Source organism: Pleurodeles waltl, chromosome 6 (genome assembly GCF_031143425.1).
Source record: "Pleurodeles waltl isolate 20211129_DDA chromosome 6, aPleWal1.hap1.20221129, whole genome shotgun sequence".
Classification (NCBI taxonomy): Eukaryota; Metazoa; Chordata; class Amphibia; order Caudata; family Salamandridae; genus Pleurodeles; species Pleurodeles waltl.
Window position 1 is genome coordinate 631,541,498 of NC_090445.1, and position 18,870 is coordinate 631,560,367.

The window sequence follows — 18,870 nt, forward strand, 5'->3', positions numbered from 1 at the left end:
CGCCCCTTACCCTTCCTCTATGCAGTTGTCTGGGCCATTGTTCCAGGTTCCAGAGGCCCTTGACTCCCTTCCCGGGCAGCCATGGACCTTGTGGTCATGCAGGCCCACTCAGGCAAACCTAACATCTCCAAGTGGGATCTGGGCTCTCCCTCTTTCCAGGCAGTATGCTCACGATCATTGCCTAACAGACAATCTACAGGCATGGCAGGACTCACAGCTAGCTTTAGAGTACCAGAGACCCCACCCCACTCAAAGGGAACCAAAGCCACCGGTAAGTGACTCTTGCGATTGTCAGCAACTATGACCTGGTGGAATGTTTTAGGGATTATCTGCTCTGCTGACACCAGCTGCCTCTTCACAGTAGTAATACTGGCTCCTGTTTCACACAGAGCATCCACCCTTTGCCCATCAATGGTGACCCACCGCCTATACTTGGAAGTATTGTCAGGCATGTTGGCTTTTGGCACCATTTTCTTATCTCCCAGGGAGACTAGTGATTCCTCTATCTGCTCCCCAAAGCTACCTCGGACTGTTTCCCCCACAAGTGCTACACTAGCCAACCCAGGTGTCTGCCCTCCATTGGGGGGCTGTGCCCACTTGGGAAACTGGGAGTCGCCCTTAGAGTGTCCATGCTTGAAGCACTTTAAGTATTTTGAAATGCATTTCCCTTGCTTTTTATCAAAGTGCCCTGGCTTTTTCTCAAAGGCAGGTTGGGACTGGGTACCACCACCCCCCTGGGAATTGTTTTGGGGACCTTTGGAGAACTCCTTATGTTTAAGTTCCCCCCCCCTCTTTCTTCTGTTGGGAACCCTGACCACCTTTGTGAGTTTCCCCCCAGGTACCTTTCTGGACACTCTAGTGCTAACCCAGAGGTCCGCCTCCTCAGTAAGCTTCCTAGGATCAGTCAACTTACTGTCTACTAAGTGCTGGTGCAAGTCTGTAAAACAAATACTGAGCATATGCTCCCTCAGAATCAACTCATATGATCCTTTGTAATCATTTACTTTGTTGCCCCGCACCCATCCATTCAGTGCCTTATTGGAGAAATCAAAACAGTCTACCCAAGTTTGTGAGGAGAGTTTGGTGCTGTCCCTGAACCTCTGACAGTATTTCTCAGGAGTCAGCCCAAACTTGGTAATTAAAGCAGCTTTCATAGGTGCATATACATTTTGATATTGTGGATCTATTGTAAGAAGTGTGTCCCTCCCCACTACTGGTACATTAAACCATAAGGCGGCCCCCCATTGCTCCTCAGAGACCCCATGAGCCCTTAGTGCAACTTCATAAGCAGCCTACCATTAATCAATGTCATCTCCCACCAAATAACTTGGCACTACACTTTTGGGTATACAAACCTTTTTGTCCCCAACAGGTCCTTCATGTATGCTGCCACCATCACTGCTGGACTCAGTCTGTCTTGCCTTGATATCCAGCTCCTTGAGACTCAGTTCATGAACCAACAAAAGTTTCTTTTCAGCCAAGGCTCTCTCAGCTGCAGCCTCTTTGGCTTTTCTCTCTGCCCTCTTCTCCTCCTGTTGAGCTTCAATTTTTAACTTTGCCATTTGTAATTGGAATTCCCTCTCCTCCCTCCTTTCCTCTGTGGTCAGGGCATGGTCAGAGACACTGCTCCCTGGTTTGGCAGGGGGCACAATCACAGTGGTAACATCCTCCACTAATTGCAGGAAATCGTCAGAGGGGCCATCCTATGGACCCTCCTCCTCAACATCCTCATCAAAATGAGCTTCATCCCAGGCCCTCAGCGCCATTTGGAATTCCTCCTTCCTGGAGGCACCTTGGTTAGGTACTCCCATATCCTTGCAGAACCCCTTCAGCTGTTTAACAGTACATGTCTCCAGCACTACTAGGTCAAAATGTTTATCTCCTGCTTGAGACCCAGCCAGAACATGTTGAGTGAGGATTTAGTTAAAAAATGGCATGTAGAAAACGAAATTGCAGAAAAAGATAAAAATCAAGTTGACCTTCAACTGTGGGTAGGTAGTGAACACTTAGCTATTGTATGTCACTGCACAAATACAAGTCCTATGCTCACCACTGATCACCAATGTTAGAAATGGGGTCTTTGGTTGGCAGTCAGGTTACCCCATCCAAGAAAGGACCCTCTCTCTAGTCAGGGTAAGTCACACACAATCCAAATTATCCTGTGCCCACCCTCTGGTAGCTTGGCACTGAGCAGTCAGGCTTAACATAGAAAGTGAAAATTACTACAAGGTGGTTGATGCTTAGATATCGCACATCTGAGACGAAAAGCAAGCAAAGTTCATGTAGAAGGCGTAAAGTCATGAGGAGGGTGCAACCTGATGTAAATACCCAACCACCATGGGTATCGAAATGCACAGAACACAGAAGGATATCCAAGTGCCTCCTATGTTTCGTGCTGTAAATACAAAGTGGAAACAAAAACACAGCCAGGGCACTCCGAGTAATAAGTCCACAATGAAGAAAGATGCAGATTTCTTTATTTCCTTATGTTGAGAAATAGCAAAACAATGTTCTGAGAAGAATCGAATCAATGTTCAAAGAACAGCCAACACGTGTTTCGTCCACACAGACTTTTTCAAGGCTGAAACCAGGGAAAGATGGAATTTCTTACAAATTACAGAACTACCATCCAGTAGGTGTAAAAACGTCACAAAGCAAAATGGTTGGTTGACAGTAGAACAAAGGAAACTGTTTTCCATATAGTATATATTCATTAGGAGTGACGAGAAATCTGGAAAAGAGATACTCCCATGCTGGAAAATGTTTAAACATTGATTGTGGGTGACCACCCAAAGGTGCCAGTGAAAAATAGAAAAGAAAAGTGGAGAAGATCATTACACTGGTTGATGAAAGTATACCGAACCACCATGTGAATATTTAGTGAAGACAGAGGTGAGGTTTCCAATGAGTAAAACTTGATTACATTAACGCCAAAAAAAACACTTTTCAAATAAAGCTCCAGAAACCCCTGCACCACCATGAGCAGAAACTTGGAGTTCAGAAAGGCCATCTGATAGGGTCCCAAACAGAAGATCCCCCAATGATAGTCACATGAAGGAACAAAAGCACGTGGTATGTGTACGATATATTATATGAACCCTGCTGGGGAGCATTTTGTGCAGAATGAGAAAAAGAAGGAAGAGACTGACTCAGTCATACCATAAAGATGGTTGAAAAAGAAATGTGTTCAGAGTTGTTCCTTATTGCGCAGGAAAGTGACGGTCCTTGAAGGTGTAAGGACTGCATGAATAAAAGGCATCCAAAAATTAAAGGGAAGGTACGTGTAAGGGCCCTGATAAGCCCACACCTGTAGGGCAGAAAAAACAATGAGGAGAGAAAGCAAATGAAAAGAGACCGCCAAAAACCATGGCGTAGAAAGAGGCTAGTGGACTGCAACACAGGGAATGTCTAATCAAATAGGGACAATCCTAAAATTACACAATTCAAGATTGTGCTATCACGTGACAGCGTGTGGCCCGAGCAAAACACTATACTTGTGTGTGGAAAAAACCATGCCTATTAGAAGTTTAGCAAAGTAACAAGTACAAAAATCAAAACATAACTAAATTTAAACTAAATGAAAGAAAAAAGCCTCTCTCGAACATTATCTGTAGCCGTAATAAGTAGTTCTCAGAGAAAGGGGCAAGAAAAACGTGTTGGCATTTATCTGAATGAGTAGCGGAAAAATGATGAGTAAAACCGGGAAAGGGAAGGACTACAAAACTATAATTGCCCACGGAGTACTGAGGATTGTAAAAAGTACCCCCTAATAATAAATATGCACCCACATATCTTAAAGGAACAAAATAAATGTAGAAAAAACTAAGAAAAGATACAAGGAAAAAGCAAACTAAGGGCGATGTCTATGTGTCGGAAAAAACCTGTATGGTATGCACATGAGAGATCCCAGGAAAAAAACAGCCGGGCTCACTATCAGTAAATGCTCCAAAATGACAACCACGGCAGAACAGCGACCCCTTACCTGACCTCTCACCGGTCCTGAGAGGCAGGGAGAAATGAAAGTAGCGGCGTGCGCGTGATAACGCAGTAGAGTCGAGACAACGCGCCAAGGTTTAGTTTAGCGTCTAAAGGAAGCACGCTAAACATAGAAAACGGACGAGTTAGAAGCAAGATCAGAAAGTAAAAACAAAGCCTATACGGCAATCGGGAGGCGCCATGTTGAGTGTGTGAAGATCTACTGTAAACAAGGTTCAGTGTGAAAGAAAAGACATAAGACAAAAAATGCTGAAACAGGCTATGTCATTGGAAATACCGATGACAGCCAACTGTAGAAGCCAGTTGGAGCGTACAGTCAAAATACATAATGAAAACAAGTGTGTGAACTGGTTTATAGACAAACCCCTACCTATGAATGTGTAAAAACAAAGTAAAAAACAAAGGGGGGAAAAGAGGGGGGGTTTGAAGGGACCAAGTGACACTTATAAGCACATAAAGCACATAAAAAGAAGCATGTGTTATACAGAAGAGAAATAAAAACAAAAATAAAAAAAGAGATAAAGCCAATATGCACATATAGGAAACCCCAACCGAAAACAAGCATGCAACAACAAAGGGAAGAAACAGGAAAGGACAGACAAAAAAGGATATCAATGTATACAGCTGGTTGTGATGTTAACTTAAAAGGAGGGAGATGCATGCAAGAAAAAGGGAAAAACACATCATATTCCCTTAGTCTTAGTGTCAAATACATAAAGACGGGTGGCCCGAACGGCCAGCCATTGTTATAATACTGTTTATCACTAAAAAAACACACATAAAAGCAAACCCAAAAGAGAATACAATAAAGATACAATCAAAAGTATAATACATGGGGAAAACCCTTTCAGCAGTCCCATGTGTACTAATGCGCTTCACAAACTCTACAAAGAGTTCCATCAAACAGCGAAATACACATTTCAAGCAAATAGATATATAAGTCAAAACAGGGCACAGAAAGGGAGGGGAAAACAGACGGTAAGAGCACAACATTTAGAGAAACACATGTAGGTACTTGTGGATGTTGAGGCCCATTTCCACAGCCCGTAGTTTGATAATCCACCTGCTTTCAAGGCGTCTTAAGGCCAAAGTCCTGTTACCACCTCGCGGTGTTCTATTTAGTGAGTCAATACCGTGAATAGCAATGTCCATGACTTCTCTGTGTCCATGTACCTCATTGTAGTGTGTTGCAAAAGGGTAGTTAATATTGGATGGCCGAATAGCTCTCAAGTGTTCTTGTATTCTCTCTTTTATCGGTTGAATAGTGCTTCCAACATATATAAGCCCACATGTGCAAACAATACAGTACACCACATAGCTTGTATTACAGTTGATAACATGTTTGATTTTATGTGTAACATGTGTGTTGTATTGAAAACTCACTATTTTGTCCTTGATATACCCACAGATGTTGCAATGGCCACATTTAAATGTTCCTGGTGGAGGTTTAGGCAGCCAGGTGTCTTTGCTGTCCGGTGGCAAGAAACTATGGCATAGATGGTCACGTAAGGTAGTCCCTCTCTTATACGTGATGGTCTGGTGGTCAGACCGCTCCTCAGAATACTATCTGTTAGTAATAACGGCCAATGTTTGCGTATAGTTTTAAAAATCTGGGAGCTTAATGCACTATGGTTAATCACAAGAGAGAGTTGTTTATGTGCCTTATCTTTCTTAGAATTAGTGAGGAGGTCAGGGCGTTTAGTTTTCTTAATCATGTTACAACCCTTTTTCAAAGTATAAGAATGATAACCCCTGTGTCTGAAACGTAGTTCCATGTTGTGCAGTTCCTCCTGAAATACCCGGTCTTCACTGCAGTTGCGACGAATCCTAGTGCTTTCCCCATATGGGATAGCTTCAATCTGAGATTTTGGATGTGAGCTCGTAGCGTGCAAGAGCGCATTGCAGGCTGTGGGTTTCCTGAAGAGTTTGGTACATATTTTAACATGGTCTATATAAATTGTGAGATCAAGAAAATTAATGGAGGACTAGCTTGCTTCATGTGTAAAACTGATGTTCAAAGTGTTCCTGTTGAGATGTTCTATGAAGTGTGTTAAAGAACATACATCCCCTGACCAGAATACTAGGATTTCATCAATGTATCTTCCCCAATACAGAATGTGTTGTGTAAGAGGAGGAGGGCAGGACTGCCACACATGCATTTTCTCCAGGTACCCCATATACAAATTAGCATAAGATGGAGAGAACTTCGCCCCCATAGCCACTCCTTGAATTTGACGATACCAGCACCCATTGTGTAAGAAAATGTTATTATCAAGGACCGTGCCTCTGAGGTCCAGCAGCATGTTGGTATGTTCGAGTAGAGAAGCATCTCTGGTGTCCAGGTAGTGTTGGATATCTAATAGACCCTCTACTCTGGGGATGCTGGTATATAGAGAGGTAACATCCAAGGTTACTAGGTAATGGCCTTCTGTCCAATCAAAATCTTCAATCTTACAAAGTAAATCTTTAGTGTTTTAGGGTAGGTTATGAACAAAAGGCTGAAGAAAAATGTCAATATGTTCTGACAATTTCTCCGTAGGGGAGCCAATGCCAGAAATGATGGGTCTACCCGGGGGGAAGGTAGCCGATTTGTGTATCTTTGGTAAGATGTATATACATGGCGAGGTGGGTGTACTATTGTAAAGGTATTTAAACTACATGTCCGAAATGAGATCGAGATTCAGAAATGTTTGAAGTTTTTGTTCAATGCATCTATTAACCCCTGAGATGGGGTTGGAAGCGAGTTTTTGATAGGCAATGCTATCCGATAGTTGGCGATCCAATTCTGAGACATAGGTGGTCATTACAACCCTGGCGGACGGTGTTAAAGATGCGGTAATACCGCAAACAGTCAGACGGACAAAAAAAGGGAATTATGACCCTGGCGGAAACCGCCAACAAAGACAGGCACTTTAACACACCGCCTGCCACGGCGGTACAGACAAGCAGCGCGGCGGTCACCACCAACAGACAGGCGGGAGACAATGTACCGCCCACAGTATCACAACCTACCAATCCGCCACCTTTTCCGGGGCGGATTCACAGTGGATAAAAACACAGCGGAAACAGCTTTTGCAATGGGAAAACGCTCACCTTCTACACATCCCACGAGGAACCACGATTCCATGGAGCCGGAACTCCCAATACTACCTGCCCTTGTCTTTCTGCTCCTTCACGACCAACAGCGACGTAGGCGCAGAAGATACCGGTGAGTACTGCACCTACGACACGGGGAGGGGGTAGGCAAAAGTTAGGGGCACAGTACAACATACACACCAATGCAGTCACAAACATAACAGTAACAACCCAAAATCCCCCCGGAAGAATGCAAAGACAATGCGAATTTCGGGCAAACATTATAATGTGCCAATATACATGTCATACAAAAATATACAAATATATGTATTCCAAAATCACTCATATTTACAAAAATAATCCGAAAAGTATTGCAGATATGTACACAACAATGTCCGTGCACAAACAGTCCAAAAATGCATGGGCGAGGCCCACAATAGATACCTGACCAAAATCCGAGAGAACTCTGCCGGGGCATCAGATAGAAACACTACAGGCACCTCAGGGGGAAGGGAAGGGGGGCACCTCAGCCAGATGAATGCAAAGCCAGATCCACAACGGGGCTCCATGCCCATTGATGTATCCTGGGGAGTGCAAAGCCACAGTCTCTCAAGTCTCTGCAGTGGGTGGCTTGCCCACTGTACCGTCATGGAGAGTGCAAAGCCACAGTCTCTCAAGTCTCTACAGTGGGTGGCTTGCCCACTGTTCAATCTTGGGGAGTGCAAAGCCACAGTCTCTCAAGTCTCTACAGTGGGTGGGTTGCCCACTGTACCATCCTGGGGAGTGCAAAGCCACAGTCTCTCAAGTCGATGCAGGTCCATACTGGTACTGGGGGGTGACTGGTGTCCAGACTGGATGAGTCTCCCCGTGAAAGGTAGTGTCCTGTCAATGTCCCAGCTGCACATGGGATAAGAATGCCTGATGTGGTGGGCCATTCATTCTTACCCGGTGCATTGCCCTGTCAGCGGTGCTTTGCCATGGCAGTCTTTGCCCTGTTCAGCGGTGCTTTGCCATGGCGGTCTTTGCGCTGTTCAGCGGTGCTTTGCCATGACGGTCTCTGGACTGTTCAGCGGTGCTTTGCCATGACGGTCCTTGGACTGTTCAGCGGTGCTTTGCCATGGCGGTCTCTGGACTGTTCAGCGGTGCTTTGCCATGGCGGTCTCTGGACTGTTCAGTGGTGCTTTGCCATGGCGGTCTTTGCCCTGTTCAGCGGTGCTTTTCCATGGCGGTCTTTGCCCTGTTCAGCAGTGCTTTGCCATGGCGGTCTTTGCCCTGTTCAGCAGTGCTTTGCCATGGCGGTCTCTGGACTGTTCAGCAGTGCTTTGCCATGGTGGTCTTTGCCCTGTTCAGCGGTGCTTTGCCATGGCGGTCTTTGCCCTGTTCAGCAGTGCTTTGCCATGGCGGTCCTTGGAATATTCAGCGGTGCTTTGCCATGGCGGTCTCTGGACTGTTCAGCGGTGATTTGCCATGGCGGTCTTTGCCCTGTTCAGCGGTGCTTTGCCATGGCGGTCTTTGCCCTGTTCAGCAGTGCTTTGTCATGGCGGTCTTTGCCCTGTTCAGCGGTGCTTTGCCATGGCGGTCTCTGGACTGTTCAGTGGTGCTTTGCCATGGCGGTCCTTGGACTGTTCAGCGGTGCTTTGCCATGGCGGTCTCTGGACTGTTCAGCGGTGCTTTGCCATGGCGGTCTCTGGACTGTTCAGCGGTGCTTTGCCATGGCGGTCTTTGCTCTGTTCAGCGGTGCTTTGCCATGGCGGTCTCTGGACTGTTCAGCGGTGCTTTGCCATGGCGGTCTTTGCCCTGTTCAGCGGTGCTTTGCCATGGTGGTTCTGATACGGACATTGGTGTGTGGCATGACGATTTCCACACTGTATATTGGTGTGTGGCATGACGATCTCCATACTGGACATTGGTGTGTGGCATGACGATTTCCACACTGTATATTGGTGTGTGGCATGATGATTTGCACACTGGACATTGGTGTGTGGCATGACGATTTCCACACTGTACATTGGTGTGTGGCATGACGATCTCCATACTGGACACTGGTGTGTGGCATGATGATTTCCACACTGGACATTGGTGTGTGGCATAACGATCTCCATACTGGACATTGGTGTAAATTGGTGTGTGGCATGACGATCTCCACACTGGACATTGGTGTGTGGCATGACGATTTCCACACTGGACATTGGTGTGTGGCATGACGATCTCCATACTGGACATTGGTGTGTGGCATGACGATTTCCACACTGGACATTGGTGTGTGGCATGACGTTCCATCATTGCCCAGTGGGGCTGTGGCATCCTGGCCCCGCCTAGGCTGTGTCTTGTGCAGTGGTCTCAGGACCAGTGAAATACTTGGGCCCTCCTGGGCTGTGTCTTGTGCGGTCGTCTCAGGACCAGTGACGATACTTGGGCCCTCCTGGGCTGTGTCTTGTGAGCGGGTCTCAGGACCAGTGACGATACTTGGGCCCTCCTGGGCTGTGTCTTGTGCGGTGGTCTCAGGACCATTGACGATACTTGGGCCCTCCTGGGCTGTGTCTTGTGCGCTGGTCTCAGGACCAGTGACGATACTTGGGCCCTCCTGGGCTGTGTCTTGTGCGCTGGTCTCTGGACCCGTTACGATACTTGGGCCCTCCTGGGCACTGACTCTGGCGGTGGGCTCTGGACCCATTACGATACTTGGGCCCTCCTGGGCACTGACTCTGGCGGTGGGCTCTGGACCCATTACGATACTTGGGCCCTCCTGGGGACTGACTCTGGCGGTGGGCTCTGGACCAGTGACGACGGTGCTGGAGGTTGTGTCTGGACCGCCGGAAATGATGGCGCACTTCTCCGCCGTGACACTCACAACAGGCTGGGCAGACTTCCTCAGGACCTTCCCCACCTTTTTTGGAGTTACAGCTGACTCACCAATCGCCTTCGATCCCATTTCACTTGTTGTCCCTCCAGGAGTCTTGACACGGTTCCGTCGTCCACTCTCCAATTTCGGAGCCTTTTCAGGGGGTGGGCTGCCAGTGCCTTGGCTCCGGGTCCTACTGCCTGCCCTGGTGGACGGTGCACTCCAAAAACCTGGAACACACACCACTGGTACTGGTGGCTTTTTGGCTGAGGCGCTACGACGGGACTGATGAATTGGAGGGGGGGGGGGGTGGGGCCAAAAAGGTCAATTTGACAGAGGGACAGTTTCTGACAAACACTGGGATGGGTAGCTGGAGGGGGTCTGGGAGTGGAGGGAGAGGAGGTGGTTGTAGGAGGTGTCACTTTAGCTGTTTTGGGTGCAGGTGCAGGTACTGGAGGCTGTCGTGAGGTGGATGGATGTTGGGTGAGTGATTGCCGGCGTTTGGGTACTTTGGGAGGGGGAATCACAGACACACTGGGAGAGGACACAGGGGACGTGTAAATGGCAGGGGAGGTGGTGAGTGCAGGTGAGCGGCGTGTGGTGCTGGGTGTCCTGGTGCGAGTCCTAGTGCCTGTAGATGTTGTGCATGCAGGTGTGTGTGTAGACGAGACTGGGAGGGAGGAGGGAGAAGAGGAGGAGGGGGACACAGTGGAGACAGTGGATGTTGCTGTGTCTGTATGGGTGTGATGCTTGTGTGAGTGCCTGTAGGATGTGTGGTGCCTATGTTTGCCTGAGCTACTTTTGGGTGTTGACTTGTGTGCATGCTGGTCTGTAGGTGTGCTTGGGATGGGCTGGGGTACAGGGGATTGAGTCTGGGTGGAGGAAGTTGGAGGGGGGAGGCTGGACACAGGGACAATTGCTGCCATCAGTGCTGAGGCCAAAGATTGCAGGGTTCGCTGAAGGACAGCCTGACCAGAATGAATGCCCTCCAGGAATGCATTACCGTGTTGCAACGCCCTTTCTACACCCTGGATGGCATTCACAATGGTAGACTGCCCAACAGTGAGTGACCTGAGGAGGTCAATGGCCTCCTCACTGAGGGCAGCAGGGGTAACTGGGGCAGGGCCTGAGGTGCCTGGGGCGAAGGCGATGCCCACCCTCCTCGGTGAGCGGGCACGGGGCGAACGCTGAGGGGCTGCTGGGAGGGCGGTGCTGGTAGGGGGGTGGCAGCTGTACCTGTAGAAGTGGGGCACACAGGTGGTGCCGCCACCACAGGGGTGCTCACATCGGCGGACGAGTCTGTGTCGCTGGTTGGTGATCCGGTGGCCGACGTGAAGCTCCCCTCACCCTCCGTCCCACTGGTGTATTCAGAGTCTGTGGTGTGGCCCTCCATGGCCATGTGGGATGCAGCTCCCTCGTGCTCCGGTGCCACTGTACCTCCGCCTGTTGATGCTGATGTACAAAAGGGGGGAGACAGAACAAAGAGAGTTTTAGTGCATGGCATACCGCTACCGTTGGCGGACAAGACAGACGCAGCAGCCCCATGCACAACGCCGCGCTCCTGCCCTCTGCACATGCAATTTCTGGGATATGGCCTACCTGGCATTGGTGGAAATCTGCGCACATGGATGCCACAGGGGCAACTATACCTCAACTTGATAATTTACTGAGGTGGGGTAGAGTGCCACATGGCCTTCATTACGGAGGGGCCTTGCCTACCTAACTCGCCCTGGCCTAGTGACACCCAGAGCCCACCTCCCCCACCCAGACACCTCCACTGCACGCAAAGTCCGCAGAATGAGAGTGTACTCACCCCCTTGTGTCTGCTGTGATGTCCTTAAGCGCCCATCCAACTCCGGGTAGGCCACCGCCAGGACCCGGAACATCAGGGGGGTCATGGTACGACGGGCATCGCTCCCACGTTGGGAGGCCATCCCCAGCTGAGCCTCCGCCGTCTTCTTGCTGCAGCGGCGAATGTCCTCCCATCTCTTACGGCAGTGGGTGCCCCGTCTCTGGTGGGCCCCCAGGGTCCGGACCTCCTTGGCGATGGCACGCCAAATGTCCCTCTTCTGGTGGGCGCTGACCTACATGACATGCACAAGGAAAGAGGAACAGTCATTACCAACTGCACCATCAATGTGAGTGGCCCCCTCCCTACTCTGACCATGTGGCCCATTTATTCCCATGCTTTACTGTAGTATGACTTCTGCCCCCTTCCCTCTTCCACCCAGCCCTGTCCACCCAGGCCTAGCCCCTACAACATGCTCCCTGTGTACTAACCTGTTGGTTTGGAGGACCGTAGAGTGGCATGTACTGGGGGAGGACCCCATCCACAAGTTTCTCCAACTCTTGTGTAGTGAAGGCAGGGGCCATTTCCCCAGACGCAGCAGCCATAGTCGCTTCCAGACCGAGGTCACAGCAGCACTAGCAGTGTAGGTCCTCTCCTGTCGAAGGTCAGGTATCTAGTGATTGAACAGATAGAAAATGGTGGTGACGTCCGCGGCAGTGACGTCCACGGCGGGGCGCATCATCACCGCCGGCGCACCTGTTCATTGGCTCCTGGGACCCATAGGGTCCAATGTTAACCAATGCAGCATTGCGCTGCGGTCTACGACGCCTACCGCAATGGTGTGCAACGCCAGCGCTGTTACCCCACAATCCCATTGTCCCAGTTTAGAGGTCAGGCAGCCGCCATTTCAGGGGCCCACATGGATTCATTTTCAACTGCGTCACACATACTGAGGCCTACACTCAACACACATACAGGAAGGGTTTTGTGTCTGCTGCAGTCTTGTGTGTAACTGTGGGTACATACCTGGAGGAATAGTGACTGTTTCTTCGCTGTTGTCCTTCTTAGGCACCGTCAGCTGGTACATATGAGAAGATGGCGGAATCCTCCGGTGTACCGACCGCTGGTGGACCTGTTGATAATGGAAGAGAAACATTTAATCGTGACCTACCGGTTTGACTGTGCTACAATCCAGGAACTATGTAGCCAGTTGGAGCCAGACCTGATGTCACCAATCCGCCATCCAACTGGAATCCCCCCTGACGTGCAGGTGCTGTCAGTGCTCCATTTCCTTGCAAGTGGGTCATTTCAAACAACAGTGGCCATGGCATCAGGGATGTCCCAGCCTATGTTTTCCAACGTGTTGTCCAGAGTGTTGTCTGCCCTCCTGAAACACGTAAGGAGATACATCATATTCCCTCAGGTGGAGGATTTGCCTACAGTGAAAGGTGACTTCTATGCCCTTGGACATATCCCCAACGTCATAGGTGCCATTGATGGGACCCATGTAGCTCTGGTCCCCCCCGCAGGACTGAACAGGTGTACAGGAACAGGAAGAGTTATCATTCAATGAATGTCCAGATGGTCTGTTTGGCAGACCAGTACATCTCGCAGGTAAATGCTATGTTCCCTGGCTCAGTGCATGACGCCTACATCCTGCGGAATAGCAGCATCCCTGATATGATGGGTGAACTCCAGAGGCACCGTGTATGGCTATTGGGGGACTCTGGTTACCCCAACCTTTCCTGGCTATTGACCCCAGTGAGGAATCCCAGGACCAGGGCAGAGGAACGCTACAATGAGGCCCATGGGCGGACTAGGAGGGTTATCGAACAAACCTTCGGTCTCCTTAAGGCCAGGTTCCGGTGCCTCCATATGACAGGTGGGTCCCTATTCTACTCACCGAAGAAGGTGTGCGACATCATCATCGTCTGCTCCATGCTCCATAACTTGGCATTGCGACGCCAGGTGCCTTTTCTGCAGGAGGATGATCCAGATGACGGTGTTGTGGCAGCTGTGGAGTCTGTGGAGTCTGTGGAGCCTGTGGACAGTGATGAGGATGAAGCTGAGGAAGACGAAAACGACAACAGGGAGTCAGTCATACAGCAATATTTCCAGTGAGACACAGGTGAGAACATTTTCATTTTTACCATTACATTAACTTTCACACATCTACCTCTATCCTGTACCTACATTTCACTCACTATTTGTTAATTGAGTTGTACCCTTCCATTTCAGTTTCACAAGTGTGGTAACCTACATGTCAACTGTTTGCATCCTTGAAGGGCTTGTGATGTGTGACATAGGTATGTTAGCCTTCCAATGGGTAACCCATTATGAAACTGTAATTTATAATACAGATTTACAAATCATAGACTGACTCCATTTGTTTTTAGTGTTTCAAGGGTGTTTATTTAAGTGCTCAAAAAATGAAGGGGGGTTGTAAACTGGTGATGGGTGATGGTGGAGGAATGTCCATGGCAGAGTCCAGTCTATTAGTCTCACAGGTACATTGCTCATCTGGGCATTGGAAGTGGAGCTAGGTCAGTTCAGATTTGGACAGGGTAACAAAGTGGGACAGGGGAGGGACAATCACGGTGGTCTTATTTCCTGGCGGGGGTCTTGCCATCTTGCTCTGTCCTGTTCCTGGATCTCAGTGCCCGCTTGTGTGGTGGTTGTCCGTCTGCAGGGAATGGGGTGCTGGTGTGTTGGTCCTGTGGCGGGGCGTCCTGTCCACTAGCGCTAGCGGAGGTGGTGGGCATTTCATCGTCGTGGCTAGTGTCAGGGGCCCCTTGGAGTGCCACAGTGTCCCTCAATGTCTTTTGAATGTCCGTCAGCACCCCTACGATGGTGCCCAGGGCGGAGCTGATGGTCCTGAGCTCCTCCCTGAACCCCAAATATTGTTCCTCCTGCAGATGCAGGGTCTCCTGCAACTTGTCCAGGACCGTGGCCATCGTCTCCTCGGAGTGGTGGTATGCTCCCATGATGGAGGAGAGGGCCTCGTTGAGAGTTGGTTCCCTTGACCTGTCCTCCCTCTATCACACAGCAGCCCTCCCAGTTCCCCTGTGTTCGTGTGCCTCCGTCCCCTGGACCGTGTGCCCACTACCACTGCCCCCAGGTCCCTGTTGTTGTTGGGGTGGTGGGTTAGCCCGGGTGCCCTGTAGTGGTGGACACACCGCTGATTGACCTGTCCTGGGTAGGGAGGTTTGGGCCCGCTGGGTGGGTGCTGTGCTGGTGTTACCAGAGGGTGTAAGCTCGGTGTTGGGCTGTGGCTGGGCAAGGGGAACCGACTGTCCTGAGGCCCACGATGGTCCAGCCTGGTCATCAAGATCCAGTGGGGCAGAGCTGCTGTCGTCACTGTGGGCCTCTTCTGGGGGTGGAGTGGTGTTGTCTGGACCCTCTGGTGTGGTGACGTTCCTTCGGTTTCCTGCGGGGGTATAAGTACATGATTATTGCATGTGTGTGTTTCATGGAGTGCAACTGTTGGGTGTTCGTGAACCCCAGTGCAGGCATTCCTGTGTGGGGGCTTGTGTGCTGATGGTTGGGGGGTGTTGTGGGTCTGTGCAGTGGGCATGCTTTGGTGATGGGTGTTCATGCTTAGTTATGTCATGCAGGTCTTGGGGTTGGGATGGGTGGTTGGTGTCATGGGTAGATAGGTGAGGATTTGGGGTGATAGGGGAGGGTGTGATGGTGGGGGTGTGTGATATCATGCAGGTAAGGTATGATGGTTAAGATTAGACTTACCAGTGTCCGTTCCTCCAACGACTCCTCTGAGGCCCTCAGGATGCAAGATGGACAAGACTTGCTCCTCCCATGTTGTTAGTTGTGGGGGAGGAGGTGGGGGTCCGCCGCCAGTCCTCTGTACCGGGATGTGGTGCCTGGATACCGTGGAACGCACCTTCCCCCGTAGGTCGTTCCTCCTCTTCCTGATGTCCTCCCTATTTCTTGGGTGCTGTCCCACAGCGTTGACCCTGTACATTATTCTTTCCCATAGCTCCATCTTCCTGGCTATGGATGTGTGCTGTACCTGTGAGCCAAATAGCTGTGGCTCTACCCGGATGATTTCCTCCACCATGACCCTGAGCTCCTCCTCGGAGAAGGGGGGGTGTCTTTGGCGTGACATGGGGTGGTGTAGGTGATGTGTGGGGTGGTGTATGTGTTGATGAGTGTGGTGAGTGTAGTGGTATGTGGTGTTTTGTGCTTGGATGTTGCGTCGATGATGGTGTTGTGTGCCTCTGTGTGATGGGGTTGTCTGTTCTGTGCTGTCTCTCTGGCCTTCTCTCTGAATTTTTGGGTCGTAGGGGTTTGTGGGTGATGTGGGTGTGTTTTTTATATTGTATTGGATGTGTAGGAGTGGTGTGTGTATGTGTGTCAGGTGTGTGTATTTGGAATTGTACAATGTGGCGGTGTTTTGGAGCTGTGTGTGTATTTTGAGCGCGGCGGTGTGTACCGCCAATGGACTACCGCGGTTGAAAGACCGCCGCGTGGATTCGTGGGTCGTAATGGCATGGGCGTGTTTCTGTTGGCATGGAGGTGGAGGATGTGTTTCCGCCAGTTTCTCGCTGACCTTTGGTGTGGCGGTATTGTGTGGGTGTCTGAATTTCGGCGGATTCCGTGATGTGTGTCATAATGGCTGTGGCGGTCTACCACGGCCGCGGCGGTATATTGGCGGTCTTCTGCACGGCGGTAAGCGCCTGATACCGCCAATGTTGTAATGACCCCCATAGTCTGATCTGTCCATAATAACAATGTTCCCTCCCTTATCGGCCTCCTTGATCACAATCTCACTACAAGTCCCAAGAGAGTGTAGAGCCTGTTTTTCCGCTTGAGTTATGTTATGCGAAAAAATGGTCTTGTGTCCCAACAGATATTGTTCCTCCATATGATAAAGAGCACTGGTCATTTTATTATAGAAAGAATCAATTACAAAGGGGGTAATTTTGACCCTGGCGGTCCGAGACCGCCAGGGCTAAAAGGACGGAAGCACCACCAACAGGCTGGCAGTGCTTCCAGGGGTACGTAAAGTCAGGTAATGTGGTGGGTACAAACCCTAGACCTTTTTTGAGGATGTTAATTTGGTCGGGATTCAGGATCACAGATGAGATGTTGACAATTGAAATGGTATGTCTCATAGAGGCAGAGTCATCAGTCATTGTTGTGCATTGCGGGTTGTCGAACGTGTGGTGACAGCCTCCGGTTTTCTGTTTACGTTTGGATTTGTGTTTTCCCCGCCTGGTGGCCTTATGGGTACTTCTTCCCTCCTCTGTAGTTGTTTTTGGCCCTTATGATATCTCTCCAGTTCTAATAAAAAAGGTGACCTATGTGAGGAAGAGGGCAGTTGTGCTTGGTCCCTCATGTCCTCGCGAGTACCGCTAGAGATGCTGGATACATCCGTATCACTAGTCGTGATACTGGAAGAAGGAAGGTCTTTCTTAGTTGTGAACTCCCTACTGTTGTCCAGTTTTGTATTGTCATATTTCCGTGCAAAAGTAAAAACACTGCCATTTTTATAGTCATTGTCATCTCTCCTAAGTTTACGAAGTTTTTTATCTTTAATGTACAGCTGATGTTTTTGTAAGACCTCCTTAAGAATGTTAAAAATGTTTTCTTTGGTATCGGGTGAATCTATGCCATTTATATCCTTTTCTAGCAGTGCTATATCCTGTAAAACAGTTTCCTTTATTCTACTGTCAACCAACCGTTTTGCTTTGTGATGTTTTTACACCTATTGGATGGTAGTTCTGTAATTTGTAAGAAATTCCATCTTTCCCTGGTTTCAGCCTTGAAAAAGTCTGTTTGGACAAAACACCTGTTGGCTGTTCTTTGAACATTGATTCGATTCTTCTCAGAACATTGTTTTGGTATTTCTCAACATAAGGAAATAAAGAAATCTGCATCTTTCTTCATTGTGGACTTATTACTCGGAGTGCCCTGGCTGTGTTTTTGTTTCCAGGCTTAACATAGAAGGCAATGTGTAAAGTATGTGTGCAATAAATCATGCAATAACACAGTAGAACACCACAAAAATACATCACACAGTGTTTAGAAACATATATCATATTTATCTTAGAAGATGCAGGTCAAAACGATTAGGATGCAATAAGTATATGTTGAAATATCACTGTAAAAATTATATAAGGTGTCTTTTAGCAACAATGTCTCTTGCAAGCATAAAGTACCTGGTTTTTATTCAAAATCTCTGCAAGGAACCACAGGGGAGGATATGCGAGGAAAACAGGAAGGTGTGCGTCGATTTCTCGTGCTCCACACAGCGATGCTTCATTTATTTTTCACTCAGGGAAGGCTTTGTGTCGATTTCTGGCGCGTTGACTTGGATCCTCTTTGGGTTGCAGGGTTTTCGGACGCCCCGGGGATGATGCGTTGAAATCTGGTGCTGGCAAAACAAAGTCACAGAGGCTACGTCGATCCGGTGGGTGAATATTTCTACCGCATGGCAGGCGCTGTGTCGATTCCTCTCAGGAAGTCAGGCTGCGTCGCTCCTGCTTGGCTTTGCGTTGATCCAGTGGGCTGTGCATTAAACTTCCAGTCGCTATGCTGGCGCTGCATCGATCTTCTCCTTGCAAAGTCAGGCTGCGTCGTTCTGGTTTGGTGTGCAGTGATTTTCTCACACGATGCAGCCTGTGCGTCGTTTTCTGACAGGCTGTGCATTGATTTTTGCTGCACGGAGAGTTCTTTTTGCAGGAATGAAGTCTTTTTGGTCCTTCAGGGAACAGGAGGCAAGCTCTATCCAAGCCCTTGGAGAGCTCTTCTTCAGCACAGCCAGAGAGCAGCAAGGCAGCAGGAGCAACAGCAAGGCAGCAGTCCCTCTCAGAAAAGCAGTCAGGTGAGTCCTTTGGGCAGCCAGGCAGTTCTTCTGGGCAGGTTGCAGGTTCTTGTTTAGGTTCTTCTCCAGGAAGTGTCTGAGTTGGTAGGGGCAGAGGCCCTGTTTTAATACCTAAACGGGCCTTTGAAGTGGGGGAGACTTCAAAGAGTGGCTTAGAAGTTCACAAGGTTCCCTTTCAGCTCCATCCTACTGCCAGGGTCCCAGTAGGGGGTGTGGCAGTCCTTTGTGTGAGGGCAGGCTACTGTCCATTGACATATAAGTGTCAGGTCCTCCACCCTCCCAGTCCAGGAAGACCCATTCAAAATGCAGATGTATGCAAGTGTG